This window comes from Pleurodeles waltl, chromosome 10, assembly GCF_031143425.1.
Source record: "Pleurodeles waltl isolate 20211129_DDA chromosome 10, aPleWal1.hap1.20221129, whole genome shotgun sequence".
Taxonomy (NCBI): Eukaryota; Metazoa; Chordata; class Amphibia; order Caudata; family Salamandridae; genus Pleurodeles; species Pleurodeles waltl.
Window position 1 is genome coordinate 923676174 of NC_090449.1, and position 13886 is coordinate 923690059.

Sequence of the window (13886 nt, forward strand, 5' to 3'; positions counted from 1 at the left end):
GACAGCATCCAAGAACCAGGGATGACATCAAGAAGAGGTGTAATGACCTACAGGGGAAGGTGGGTTCCATGGTATCAAGACACCAGATAGCAGCACAGAGGACTGCCAGTGGACCCGCACCTCCTCCCCCACAACTAACAACATGGGAGAAGCAAGTATTGCATCCTGAGGGCCTGGTAGAAGTAGCAGGAGTACTGGACTCTGGTAAGGCAAATCTTTACTACTTTATCCCCCACACCCTAACTGCATGCTATCACATACCCCCAACCGTACCTTCACTCCCATCACTCCATCACCTCACATCCACCCCACCATCACAACTCACATATACCAATATCAAGCCGTGCATGCAACATCAATGCATGGACACCCATCACAGACCTGAATGGACACCCATCACCACAGCATACCCAGTAGAAAGGCCCACTCAGCCCACACAATCAGCAAGCACATAAGGCCAAGGTGACAGGGAAAGCACAATTCTATAAGGGAAACACACCCATTGCACAAGATGGCACACACAGATACAATAACAATGCATATGCATCCCAACAGGACCCCTACCCAACGTCACCGGACATGAGGTGCCAGCTACATCCAGTCCCCCCAGAAGAGGCCACAGTGATGACAGCAGGTCTGTACGCCTGGATCATGATGAGCAACCTGGCCCATCTGGGACCTCTGGACAGTCGGTTCCCCTGCCACAGTCCCAACCCACCACAGAGCCTCCCCCCTCAAGAAACACCAGCACAGCACCCACCCAGCTGACCCATGCCACTGTCCCCAGGGCACGTCAATCAGCAGTGTGTCCACCACTACAGGGACCCCAGGCAACCCCACTAACCCAGGACGATCAGGGACCTGGGGTCAGTGGCAGTGGGCTCACGGTTCAGGGGACAGAGGCACAGGGCAACAGGGAAGCTGGGAGGACTGCTGTGTGACAGGGGAAGGACAGGCCCAGCGAACGACCCTCCATGAAGCACTCTCAAACATCATGGGAACATACCACCATTCCAAGGAGACCATGGACATGGTACTGGCCAAGTTTCAGGAGACCCAGCGGCTGCAGGAGGGACAGTACATGAGGCTCAGGGATGACCTCACAAAAATCTACACCATCCTGGTCACCATAGCAGGGCTGCTGGCTGACATGGACAAGACCATTAGGGAGGCAGTGGCACAACAAAGGGCCCCTGACACCAGCCAAACCGATGAACAGCCTTCCACCTCCACCGGCGCTAGCGGACAGGAGGCCCTGCCACAGGACCAACAGGCTACCAGCACCCCACTCCCTGCAGAAGGAGAACCACCCCGCAAACTGTCCCTGCGATCCAGGCAGAAGACAGAGAACATTGCCAAGACCCCGCCAGGAAATAGGACCCTAGCCTCAGCACTGATGGCAGCCATTGTCCCCGTGTCCAGCCTCCACCCTCCAACTTCCACTACCCAGACCCAATCTCCTCTACCTCATCCTATCCCAAGCACACCTTCAGACCAACATGCACACACATCAACACACAAAAGTGGCTCAGGAAAACATAAGCACCACAAATCATCACACAGGCACTCACACAAGCACCATACCCATGCACACATACAAACATCCACTGCATCCACTGTGTCCACCTCCTCCTCTTCCTCCACCTCCCTCCCAGTATCATCTCCACTCACACCTGCATGCACTACATCATCAGCCACTGCCTCCATCACCAGCACGCCCATCACAACACACCCCTCACGAGCAATCACCACTCCCACAACCATTCACACGTCACAAGTAAACAAATGCAGGCACACACCTACTCAACAGCCATCCACCTCAATAGAGCCTCCAGCCCATTCACCTTCACCCAAACTCAGCAGACATACACCTCCTACAACCACTACCTCTTCCTCCACTCCCACACCCCCTCCATCTTCCCATCCCAGTGTGTCCCAAAAACTTTTCCTAGCTAACGTTGACCTCTTCCCTATACCCCCCGGTCCTTCCCCTAGGGCCAGGATGTCTAGATCCCAGGCCATCACCTCAGCCACCAAATCGGCGTCTGCTGTAGTCCCTGCAAGTCCAGGAGGATCGAAGGAGGCACCCGTCAGGTGTGCCAGTGTGCCACCTATAGATGATAAGGACCACCCGATTCCACCACCTGCCAAGGTAAAGAAGGGGCCGCCATGCAGCAGGGAAAAGTTGCACTACCCACCCAGCAAGGCCTCATCCAAACACAAAGAGGACAGTGCCAAGGTCCCAGCAGCGACTACCAAGGTGGGGAAGGGCCACAAAAGCAAGGGCAAGTCACCTCAGGGCATGATGCCTCCTGGTGATGGGCTGGTGACCACCATTTCCCCAGACAGGCCAGCAACCTGTACCACGGTCAGCACTGCCTCACTGACCGCCACCTGCCCTGCCACCTGCCCCACCATCTGCACAACTCCCTGCACCGCTGCTGCCACAATGTCAGTCACCAACATCCTCCACAGTGATCAGCCGTCCGAGGCTGCCAGAGATGGTCTCGTGTCACCCTCCACTACTACAGACACCTGCACCATGGGCAGCACTGGCAGCATCTCTGCCACAGCCACCGCCGCAGCCACCACTGCAGCCACCGCCACCTGCACCGCCATCTGCACCGCCACGTGCCCAGCCGGTGCCACTACATCGGACATCAGCAGCATCCCCAGTGGGCAGCCATCCGAGGCTGCAGGTGACGTCCTGGACCCTGCACACACCACATGAGGCACCAACACCAGCACTGGCACTACCAGCAGTTTGCAGCCTAAGTCGCCGCAGGATGGAGTGTGGCTCTGACTCCATGGAGTATCATGCTACCTGTTCCCTTCACATCTTGTGCCTCAGACACCCAGATAAGGGTATGGGAACAGCCACACCCCAGGTGCAGCATCACTGGGCACAAGGCTCCCTCCAGAACCAGTGGAGATATGCATCCACTAACCCCCTCCTTGGCAGGATGAAGCACAGTGGGCACAAAGCCCCCTACAGAAACAGTGGAGAGATGCATCCACTATCACTTTCCTTGGCAGGATGAAGCACACTGGGCAAAAAGCCCCTCCAAAACGAGTGGAGAGATGCATCCACTCACCCCCTCCTTGGCAGGATGAAGCACACTGGGCACAAAGCCCCCTCCAGAACCAGTGGAGATATGCATCCACTCACCCCCTCCTTGGCAGGAGGAAGCACACTGGGCACAAACCCCCTCCAGAATCAGTGGCGATATGCATCCACTCACCCCTTTCTTGGCAGGATGAAGCACACTGTGCACTAAGCCCCCTCCAGAACCAGTGGAGAGATGCATCCACTCACCCCCTCCTTGGCACGATGAAGCACACTGGGCACAAAGCCCTATTCAAAACCAGTGGAGATATGCATCCACTATCACTTTCCTTGGCAGGATGAATCACACTGGCACAAAGCCCCCTCCAGAACCATTGGATATATACATCCACTCAGCCCCTCCTTGGCAGGATGAAGCACACTGGGCACAAAGCCCCCACCAGAACCAGTGGAGAGATGCATCCACTCAACCCCTTCTTGGCAGGATGAAGCACACTGTGCACTAAGCCCCCTCCAGAACCAGTGGAGAGATGCATCCACTCACCCCCTCCTTGGCAGGATGAAGCACACTGGGCACAAAGCCCCCTCCAGAACCAGTGGAGATATGCATCCACTATCACTTTCCTTGGCAGGATGAAGCACACTGGGCACAAAGCCCCCTCCAGAACCAGTGGAAGAAGGCACCCACTTGAGAGGCTGTGGCTTTGCACTCCCCAGGAGCAAGCAGTGGGCAAACCACCCACCTGAGAGACTGTTGCTTTGCGCTCCCCAGAACCAAGCAATGGGCAAACCACCCACTAGAGAGACTGTGCCTTTGCACTCCCCAGGAGCAAGCAGTAGGCAAACCACCCACTTGAGAGACTGTGGCTTTGCACTCCCCAGAACCAAGAAGTGGTCAAACCACCCACTTGAGAGACTGTGGCCTTGCACTCCCCAGGACCAAGCAGTGGGCATGGAGCCCCTTCGAGCAGCAGTGGCGTACTACCATCTTCCAGCTGAGGTGCCCCCCTCCCCTTCCCCTGAGGTGCCTGTGTTTTGTCGACCTGATGCCCCTGCAGTGTTCTCTCTGTTTTGAGGCAGGTATCATGTGTGGGCTTCGCTCATGCTTTTTGGGACCACTGGTCCATGGACATTTACAAGGGACAGTGTACAGCCTTCTGTACATAATGTAAATATTTGTATATACTGATTTATTTTTATTCGATTGTTATATATGAATGTTCTAAAATATCACTGGTTAAATTAATTTCCTTTTGTCCTTGCATTCTTCCAGGGGGTGATGGGGTGTATCTGTCATGTTGTTGGATGTGTTAGTCTGTATGGTGTTGTGGATGTGGGTGGGGTATGGGGTTGTTGTGTGCCACGTGTATGTGTAACTCTCTTTTACCTCCACCCCTCCCCTGTGTGTCAGGTGCAGTGCTCACCATCGTCGTCACCACCGCCTTCTTTCTACTTCCTGGTGTATTAGTAGGTACACCAACATGGGGAGGACCTGCAGTTCAGGCTCCATGGCGTCCTGGTTCTTCGTGGAGTGTCAGAAGGTGAGTGTTTCCCCTTCAGTGTAGTGTTTCCGCCGTGCTTTTGATGTTGTTGACACCACCCCGGAAAAGCTGGCGGATTGGCCTCTCATAATAGTGTGGGCGGTTCATTTTCTTCCGCCTGTCTGTTGGCGGTGACCCCGCGGTGTTTGTTGCTACCGCCCTGATGGTCGGAGTGTTAAAGTGGCTGTCTAGGTTGGCGGTTTCCTGCGTGGTCATGATCCAATTTGTTTTACCACCGGCCTGTTGGCGGTATTACCGCCGCTTTAACACCGACCACCAGGGCTGTAATGAGGGCCTTAATCCTTAGACAACAGTGAGAACGCTGTTAGCGCACAAAAATACCTGGGTAGTGTCAAAATAAATCCACACAGGACCAGTGAGCATTGGAGGTCAGCGATGCATCGATTTCTCACTTGCAAGCGAGAATGTGCGTCGTTTGTCCTCCGGTTGGGTTGGCGTGTGTCCTTTCTTCTCTCCTGCAAGAGAGCGATGCGTCAATCAGGATGGGAACCTAGGGTCCGGAAGACTTTGCGTTGATATTCTGCGCCCAGCGATGTTACATTGAAATCCGGTTGCGCGGTGTCACGAAACCGCGCTGCGTGGGGTTGCACGTTGTTTCTCCAGCCACATTGCGGCAATCTTCCAGCTGCAATGCAGGTGGAGTGTTGATTTTAGCCATGAGGCCGGCAGCGTGTCGTTTATTAGGCGTGATGTGGGTAGTGCGTCGAAAGTTTCCCTGCACTGTGGTCTTTTCGTGGATTTTCAATTCTCAGCTGCCAGCTTCACCTCTCAAGGGCCGAGGGACTGGATAGGGCACCACTTGGCAGCGCAGGAGTCTCAGCAGAGAGTCCAGGGGCTGGCAGGGGAAGTCTTTGATGTCCCTGAGGCTTTAACAACAGGAGGCAAGTTCCCCTTTCACAGGCAGAAGCAGCAACTGCAGGATAGCCCAACAAAGCACAGGCAGGGGCAGCACTTCTCCTCAACTCTTCAGTCTTCTCCTTGGCAGAGGTTCCTCTTGATTATAGAAGTGATCTACTTTTCAGGGGTTTTGGGTGCTCTTCTTATACCCCTTTCTGCCTACTCCAAAGAGATGTCTCTGTTGTTTTCATGATCCTGCCTTGCCTAGGCCAGGTTCCAGACACACACCAGGGGGTTGGAGACTGCACTGTGAGAGGGCAGGCACTGCCCTTTCAGGTGTAAGTGACCACTCCTCCCTCCCTCCCAGCTCAGATGGCTCACTGGGATATGTACGCTACACCCCAGCTCCCTTTGTGTCACTTTCTAGAGAGGTGCAAACAGCCCATCTGTCAAACTGACCCAGAAAGGGAAACCACAAAAAGGCAGAGTCACAAAATGGTTTAAGCAAAGAGAATGCCTACTTTCTAAAAGTGGCATTTTCAAACACACAATCTAAAAACAAACTTTATTAAAATATGTATTTTTAAAATATGAGCTCTGTGACCCTAAACTCCACATGTCTATCTGCTCCCAAAGGGAACCTGAACTTTAATAATATTTAAAGGCAGCCCCCATGTTAACCTATGAGAGATAGGCCTTGCACAGTGAAAAACGAATTTGGCAGTATTTCACTGTCAGGACATATAAAGCACATTAGTATATGTCCTACCTTAAACATACACTGCACCCTGCCCATGGGGCTACCAAGGGCATACCTTAGGGGTGCCTTACATGTAAGAAAATGAACGATTTAGCCCTGTAAGAAAAGGAAAGATTTATCCCTGGCAAGTGGGCACACTTGCCAAGTCACATTGGCAGCTTAAAACTGCACACACAGACACTGCAGTGGCAGGTCTGAGTCATGTTTACAGGGCTACTCATGTGGGTGGCACAACCAGTGCTGCAGACCCACTAGTAGCATTTGATTAAAAGGCCCTGGGCACCTCTCGTTCACTGTACTAGCGACTTACTAGTACATCAAAAATGCCAATCATGGAAAGCCAATTACACATACATTTTACATAGGAGCACTTGCACTTTAGCAATGGATAGCAGTGGTAAAGTGCCCAGAGATTCAAAAACAGCAAAAACTGAGTCCACCACACATTAACAACCTGGGAAACAAAGGCAAAAAGTTAGGGGAGACCACGCTAAGGATGCCAAGTCTAACACCAATCATATACTGTTTTGTCCTTGAAATGTACTGCAGTATACCGCAAAATTACAACTGTATACCATGGCCCAATATATCACTAAGATTTGGAGCAATATGGCACAATTCATAATGTGCCATATTGTTGCATAGAACCTAAACTTCTATGCAACTTTACCAATGTTTAATATTCACAAAGGCATTTTTACCAGCAATGTCTTTACGACTGCAGAGTCTCCACGCATAAAAAGGTAAGGCTGTCCTATCTTTTTATGTGCGGAGACTCTGGAGTCATACAGATACTACTTATAAAATACCTTTGTAAATAGTAAACAATCACGTGAATCAGAGCATATAAACTTAAAACTTCTTAACCAATTTAGATTTACTACCAAAAAGGACCCTTTACTCCCTATAATCTACATGTTTGCAAAATTTTGTCTAAATGCGTTCAGTAATTTTCTGGCTAATTTTGTATAAATAACACTATGCATCATAACATGCACTGCACTCTACCGTATGACCCACCACTCCACCTTATGATATGTCACGACACTCTATGACACACCAGTACACTGCATGACAGTTCAGTCCAAGATATGACCCCCCACGCCACTCCACTCTACAACATGCCACTCTACTCTTTGATACACTGCTCCACTGTAACACATGTCAGTCTACTCAATGGCATGCCACTCCACTCTATGACACTGCAGGCCACTCCACTGAATGACATGCTACTCCACTCTGCCACACACCACTCCAATCTATGGCATACTACTCCACTCCATTCACCTCCACTATAAGACTCTTACCACTGCACTCTATTGTACAAAACACCACCTTACTCTGCCACATGTCACTCCACTGTACTCTTCTCCACTCCACAACATCCCACTTCACGCTACACCACTCTAATCTATGCTCCTCTGCTCTATGACACTGGACCACAAGTCCCTCCATCACATGCAACTCTACTCTACCATACTCTGCACCACTGCACTGTGTGCCACTCCACAGCACTCTACTACCCTTTGTGCCCCCCCAATGTATGTCTCTCTACTCCACTGTATGACACAGTATGGGATGCCACACCACTGTATGACATGTCACACCACTCAATGACACTGCTCCACTCCACTCTACTTTATGGCAGTCCATGCTACTCCACTTTGTGGCACACCTCTCCACTCTACAGCATGCCACTCTACTCTAATATACCCCATTCCACTCTACAAAATGCCACTTCACTCTATGACACTTTACTCTATTACATGCCACAACACTCATTCAACTCTGACGCCCTACAGTCTTCCACTAATCACCACTGTACTCCACTCTATGCCACTCTGTTATACTCAGCTCTATATGACTCTACAAAACTCTACTCAACCCCATTCATCTCTATGCCACTCCACTCTACCCCTCTCTACTGTACATTGTACACCTCCACACTGTATGCCACTGCACTCTGTCACAACACTGTACACCACAACACCGTATGACACAACAATTTGGCTCAAATTGAAGAAGGCCTAGCACCACATTAGAGTATTTTTTAAACTAATGTGGAGTTAGGCTTGCAAAATCACCATGCCATATCTACAGAGTGGCGCAATACATGCATTGCACCACTTTGCAACTCTTTGTGCCACATCACGTATGTGCCATGCATAATGTATGCAGATGGGCGTTCAGGCTGAAGAAGCTCTGCAAAAATGGTGCAATGAAATCTACAAGATTTAATTGCGCTATTTTTGGCATCATTTTTAAAACATGTATTCAATGGTCTTCCTTGCACTTTGCTCCAATAGCGTAATCATTTTTGCACTAGTGGAGCAAAGCGCCACAATAGCAACAAAAATGTTGATGCTATTGTTCCTAATACTGCCATGGTGCGCTGTATCATGAATACGGCACACACATGGTGGTGTTAGGAGGGCACAGGGGGAGCAGGAAAAGTGGCACTGGATTGGATGCAGCACAACTTTTCTTTAATACGGCCTTTATGTCACTCCACTCTATGGTAGTCCATGGCACTCCACTCTATGCCGCTCCATTCTATGACATGCTCCTTCACTCTAAGGCACTGTACAATTCACTACTTTGTGAAATGATACTCCCTTGTAGTGTACACCATGGCACTCCACTGTATGCTACTCCTTTCTACACCACACCACTCTACTCTATGTCACTCCTCTCTATGCTTTTCCACTCTACACTATTCCACTCTATACCACTCCACTCTATGCCACTCTACTCTACAGCACTCTACTTTATGCCTCTCCACTTTATATCATTCAACTCTATGCCACTCCACTCTATGCCATTCTACTCTGTGCCACTCTACTCTACACCATTCCACTTGACGCCACTCCAGTGTACTATAGCACACTCAGCTCCACTATATGCTACTCAACTGTATGCTACTCCACTCATGCTATTCCACTCTATGACACTCCACTCTATGACCGTTGTTGGAAAATGGGTTATTTGTAAGGGCAGGTAGGCACCTACACTTAGCAATAGGCCACTAACCTCCACTTAGGTCCAGTTAGGTCTCAGTAAATTAAACCCAGCTAAACCCATGGTAGCTTGGCAACGAGCGACAAGGCTTAACTTAGGAGACAGAGTGTAAAGCATTCAAATATCACAAAACAGTAATTAAATAAAACACAGGAAACAGTTTAAAAATCCGAAACCAATGTATAAAAATAGATTATATTTTTATCTTTAAAATGAAACAAAAATGAATAAAATCGGATAAGGGCAACCGGAGATATGAATTTTTAAAGAATTATTGTTTTCTAGCGCTTAGAAACAAAAAGCACCAATCTGGTCATCTGGTCGCACCATGACAGAGGCAAAGTCAAAGTTTAAGGCCGACCGCAATGGAGCCCGGCTCGGCTACAGGCCGCAGGAGGCCTCGGTCAAAAGTTTACCTTCGCACTTAGTTGTTTTTCTGAAGATTTTCTTCAGCGGGACGAACCTGCCAGTCCAATCCGACCTTCTGGAACTCTTCTCCGGAGACACGTCGCGGGAGCCCTTGGTGGAGATTTTTACCTTTGGACTTAGTCGTTTTTCCGAGGTGAAAATCCTTCGAACGGGGTAAACCTGGACCTTGATCCGACGTCCTTGGAGCCCTCCTCGGATACGCTGGCTGGGAGGTCCCGGTCAACTTTGTATGTTCCAGGGTCAACGACCGCAAGAGCACCGCCAACAGGCTGGCGGTGCTCTCAAGGGCATTCTGACCGCGGCGGTTTGGCCGCGGTCAGAAAGGGAAAACCGGCGGTCTCCCGCCGGTTTTCCGCTGCCCTCAGGAATCCTCCATGGCGGCGGTTCACCCGCCAGGAACAGGATGGCGGTATGGGGTGTCGTGGGGCCCCTGGGGGCCCCTGCAGTGCCCATGCCAATGGCATGGGCACTGCAGGGGCCCCCGTAAGAGGGCCCCACAAAGAATTTCAGTGTCTGCTTAGCAGACACTGAAATTCGCGATGGGTCCAACTGCACCCGTCGCACCTTCCCACTCCGCCGGCTCCATTCGGAGCCGGCTTCCTCGTGGGAAGGGGTTTCCCACTGGGCTGGCGGGCGGCCTTCTGGCGGTCGCCCGCCAGCCCAGCGGGAAAGCCAGAATGGCCTCCGCGGTCTTTCGAGGTGCCCCTTGACTCTACAAACTCTGAACCACTCTATGCCCTTCAACGCTGTGCCACTCTACTACACGGTATGACACTGCATGACACTCTACTCTATGACATGCCGCTCCACTGTATGACCCTGCACTCCACTCGATGACACATTCATTCCCTCAACTCTATGACACTCAACTCGACAATACTACACTATTCAACACTGTACTCTACCCAATTCCAACATATGCCAATCTACAACACAGTACTCCACTCTTTGCCACTCTACAACACTCTACTCAATGATACCCAGCTTGACTACACTCCACTCAACAACAGTCCACTCTCTGCCACTCTACGCTATGACTCTCTAGGCCACTCCACTCTATCACACTTTACCACATTCTATTCTACTTTTATCACTTCACTCTACAACGGTCGTCTCCACTCTATGCTATGTCACTCTTCTACACTATACAACACTTTCTAATACTCTGCAGCACACCACATCACTCCATTGTAAAACACGCCACTCCACTTTACTCCACCTTATAGTACGCCACTCCACTCTACTATACTGAATGCTACTGTACTATACGAAACAGCACTCCAGTCTATGATACCTTACTCAACTCTACGCCATGCCACTCCACTTCACACTACTCCACTGTAGGGCACGTTACCACAATCTATGCCACTGTATGACACATTATAGAATGCTGCTCCACTCTACGACAGGCTACTCCACTCTATGCAACTCCTCTCTACAACAGTCTACTACACTCTATGTGACTGTAAGAGATTCTGCTCAACTCCATGCCCCTACACTTCACTCTACAAAACTCTACTCATCTATATGCCAATGTATGACACTCAACTCCACTGTATGTGACTCTGCAACACTCTACTCTACACCATTCAACTCTACTCCACTCCATTCTACACAACTCCCTCTATGCTAATCCACCCCACTTTATTCCATTCAACTGCATACAAACTACTCCAGTATACTCCACTCTACACCACTCTACTCTATGCGACTCTGTGCTACTTTACACTACGATATTATGTCACTCCACTCTACCAGACTCTACAGCACTGTAAGCTGCTACATTGCATGACACTCTGTGACATGCCACTCTACTCCTCTCTATGACACACCACTTCATTATATAACACATCAGTCCACTCTATGACTCTCTCTTCCACTCCACTCAGTAACACTCCACTCTATGACCTTGTACTCTACACAGCTCAACTATATGTCACTCTATGACACTCTACTCAGTGATACACAGCTCAACAAGATGCCACTTGACAAAACTGTACTAAGGGACACTCTACTATATGACATTTCACTATACAACACTCGGCTCTATGACACTCCACTTCACTCCACTCTATGACAGTCCACTGTACTCTATGACATGCCCCTTTACTCTATACCACTCCACTCTAGAAGGCTCTACTCTACTGTATCCCCCTCCACTCCTACACCACTATACTCCTGTCTGTGACACTCCACTCCAATGTATCACACTCCACTGCACTATACAACATGCCACACTATGATACCACACTGTATAACACTCTGCTCCTCTCTACGGTACAACCTCTAATCAACAACAATCCACTCTATGACACTGTACTCCACTGGAACTCTGTGCCATTCCACTCTACAACACTTTACTCTCTACTCCACTCTTCTCCACTCTGTGCCACTCTCTAACACTGTACTTGATGACACAGGACTCCATGACACTCTACTCCATGACACTCCAATTGCCGACACTCTGCTGAACGACACTCTTCTCTCTGTTACTCAACACTCCACTTCACTGTATGCCACTCCATTGTACTCTATGACATGCCACTCAACTCAAAGACACTCCACTCTTAAACATTCTACTCCACTGTATGTCCCCAATCTATGCCACTTGACGGCACTGCACAAGACACTACTCCGCTTCACTGTATGACACAGAACTCCACAGTATGACTTACCACTCTGCTCTATACCATCCCACTCTACTCTATGACACTCCACGCCACTCTACTCTACTCTACATTGCGTCAATGCACTGTACACCATTCTATTCTACACTACTCCACTCTAACACAGTTTACGACATGCCACTCTATAACACGCCACTCCACTGTACTGTATGACACACCACTCCACACCACGACACTCCACTCTACTGTCCCATACACCACTCCACACTAATACACCACAATCCATTCTATGACAGTCCTCTCCACTCTATGACAAACCATGCCAGTCCACTATAGGAACTCTAACTATATCTGCTGAATTTCCATGGTTATATCTGAGTAAATTCAGAACCTAACTATAAAGTCCCTGTAACCTTTGTTTTTTTCAATGAATTTGTATAGTTTTTTAATGTCAAGTAATTTTGAATACTATGCATTATTCCAACCCCTGCCATGCATGACCTTTGACCATGTTTGGTGGGGATTGGTCGGAAGGCCTGGCCCTGCAGCCAGGCCTTGTAGCCAAGCCCTTATCACCACCCAGCTCCACAACACGCATGACCTTTGGCCATGCGCAGCGCAGGTTGGCCACAAGGAATGTCTCGGTCAGTGGATGTACATATATATATATATATATATATATATATATATATATATATATATATATACATATATATATATATATATATATATGATTATGTTTGTATAAATCAAAACAATATTCTTTCAGGCATAGGATGACTCATGAATTATGCAAAAGAGAAGAGAGAATTCCTGGTAGTTCTCAAGTTTAGGTGGAGAGCAGCTCCTGTTAGAACACCCTACAACACCGGCAACACTCTAAAGTTGCTCACCTAAAATATCTGCTTTTCCAGCTACGTTTTTAAGCAGGGGATTAAGACAGTGCCATCCACACCGAGCTAGAGAGGGCCAAACTTTTTTTGCCATTTATACAGCAAGGTCTTTAAGCATAGGATTATCTCAGTGCTTTCCTTGCCATGCTGTAAATGACAAAAGTCCTTCATCACTGCAGGCACAGTATTACAGCTTTGAAATTGCAAAATACCATCCAAACTAACCTGGAATGAGCAAAAGCAACTCCTGACATATGGTTCGCTGTCAGTATAGTTTTTCAGAGAGGTTTAACTTTGTCCAGACACAAGGGAGCTCCAAGTATAAGTCAAAACAATACCCTTTCAGGCACAGAGTGATGCATAAATTAAGCAAAAGAGAAGAGCGAACTCTAGGTAGTTCCCAGGAGCTTCTCTCCTCATTCATTTTAATCAAAGCCCCAGGGAGGTGCTGGTCATGGGGTTGCGGGGGGAAGCATGCATCCCCGCATTCATTTAAGTCAAAGCCTCGGGGAGGTGGCATTACCCGGGGCTGCTGTGAGGCTTGCACCCGCCGCATTCAGTATGATCAAAGCCCTGGGTGGTGACAGTCCCAAGGGCTGCGGGGGGCTGCATGGCTCCCCCACATTCATTATAAGTCAAACCTCAGGGAGGTGGTGGTCCCCGAAGCTGCTGGGACCACACAGCCCTCGAATT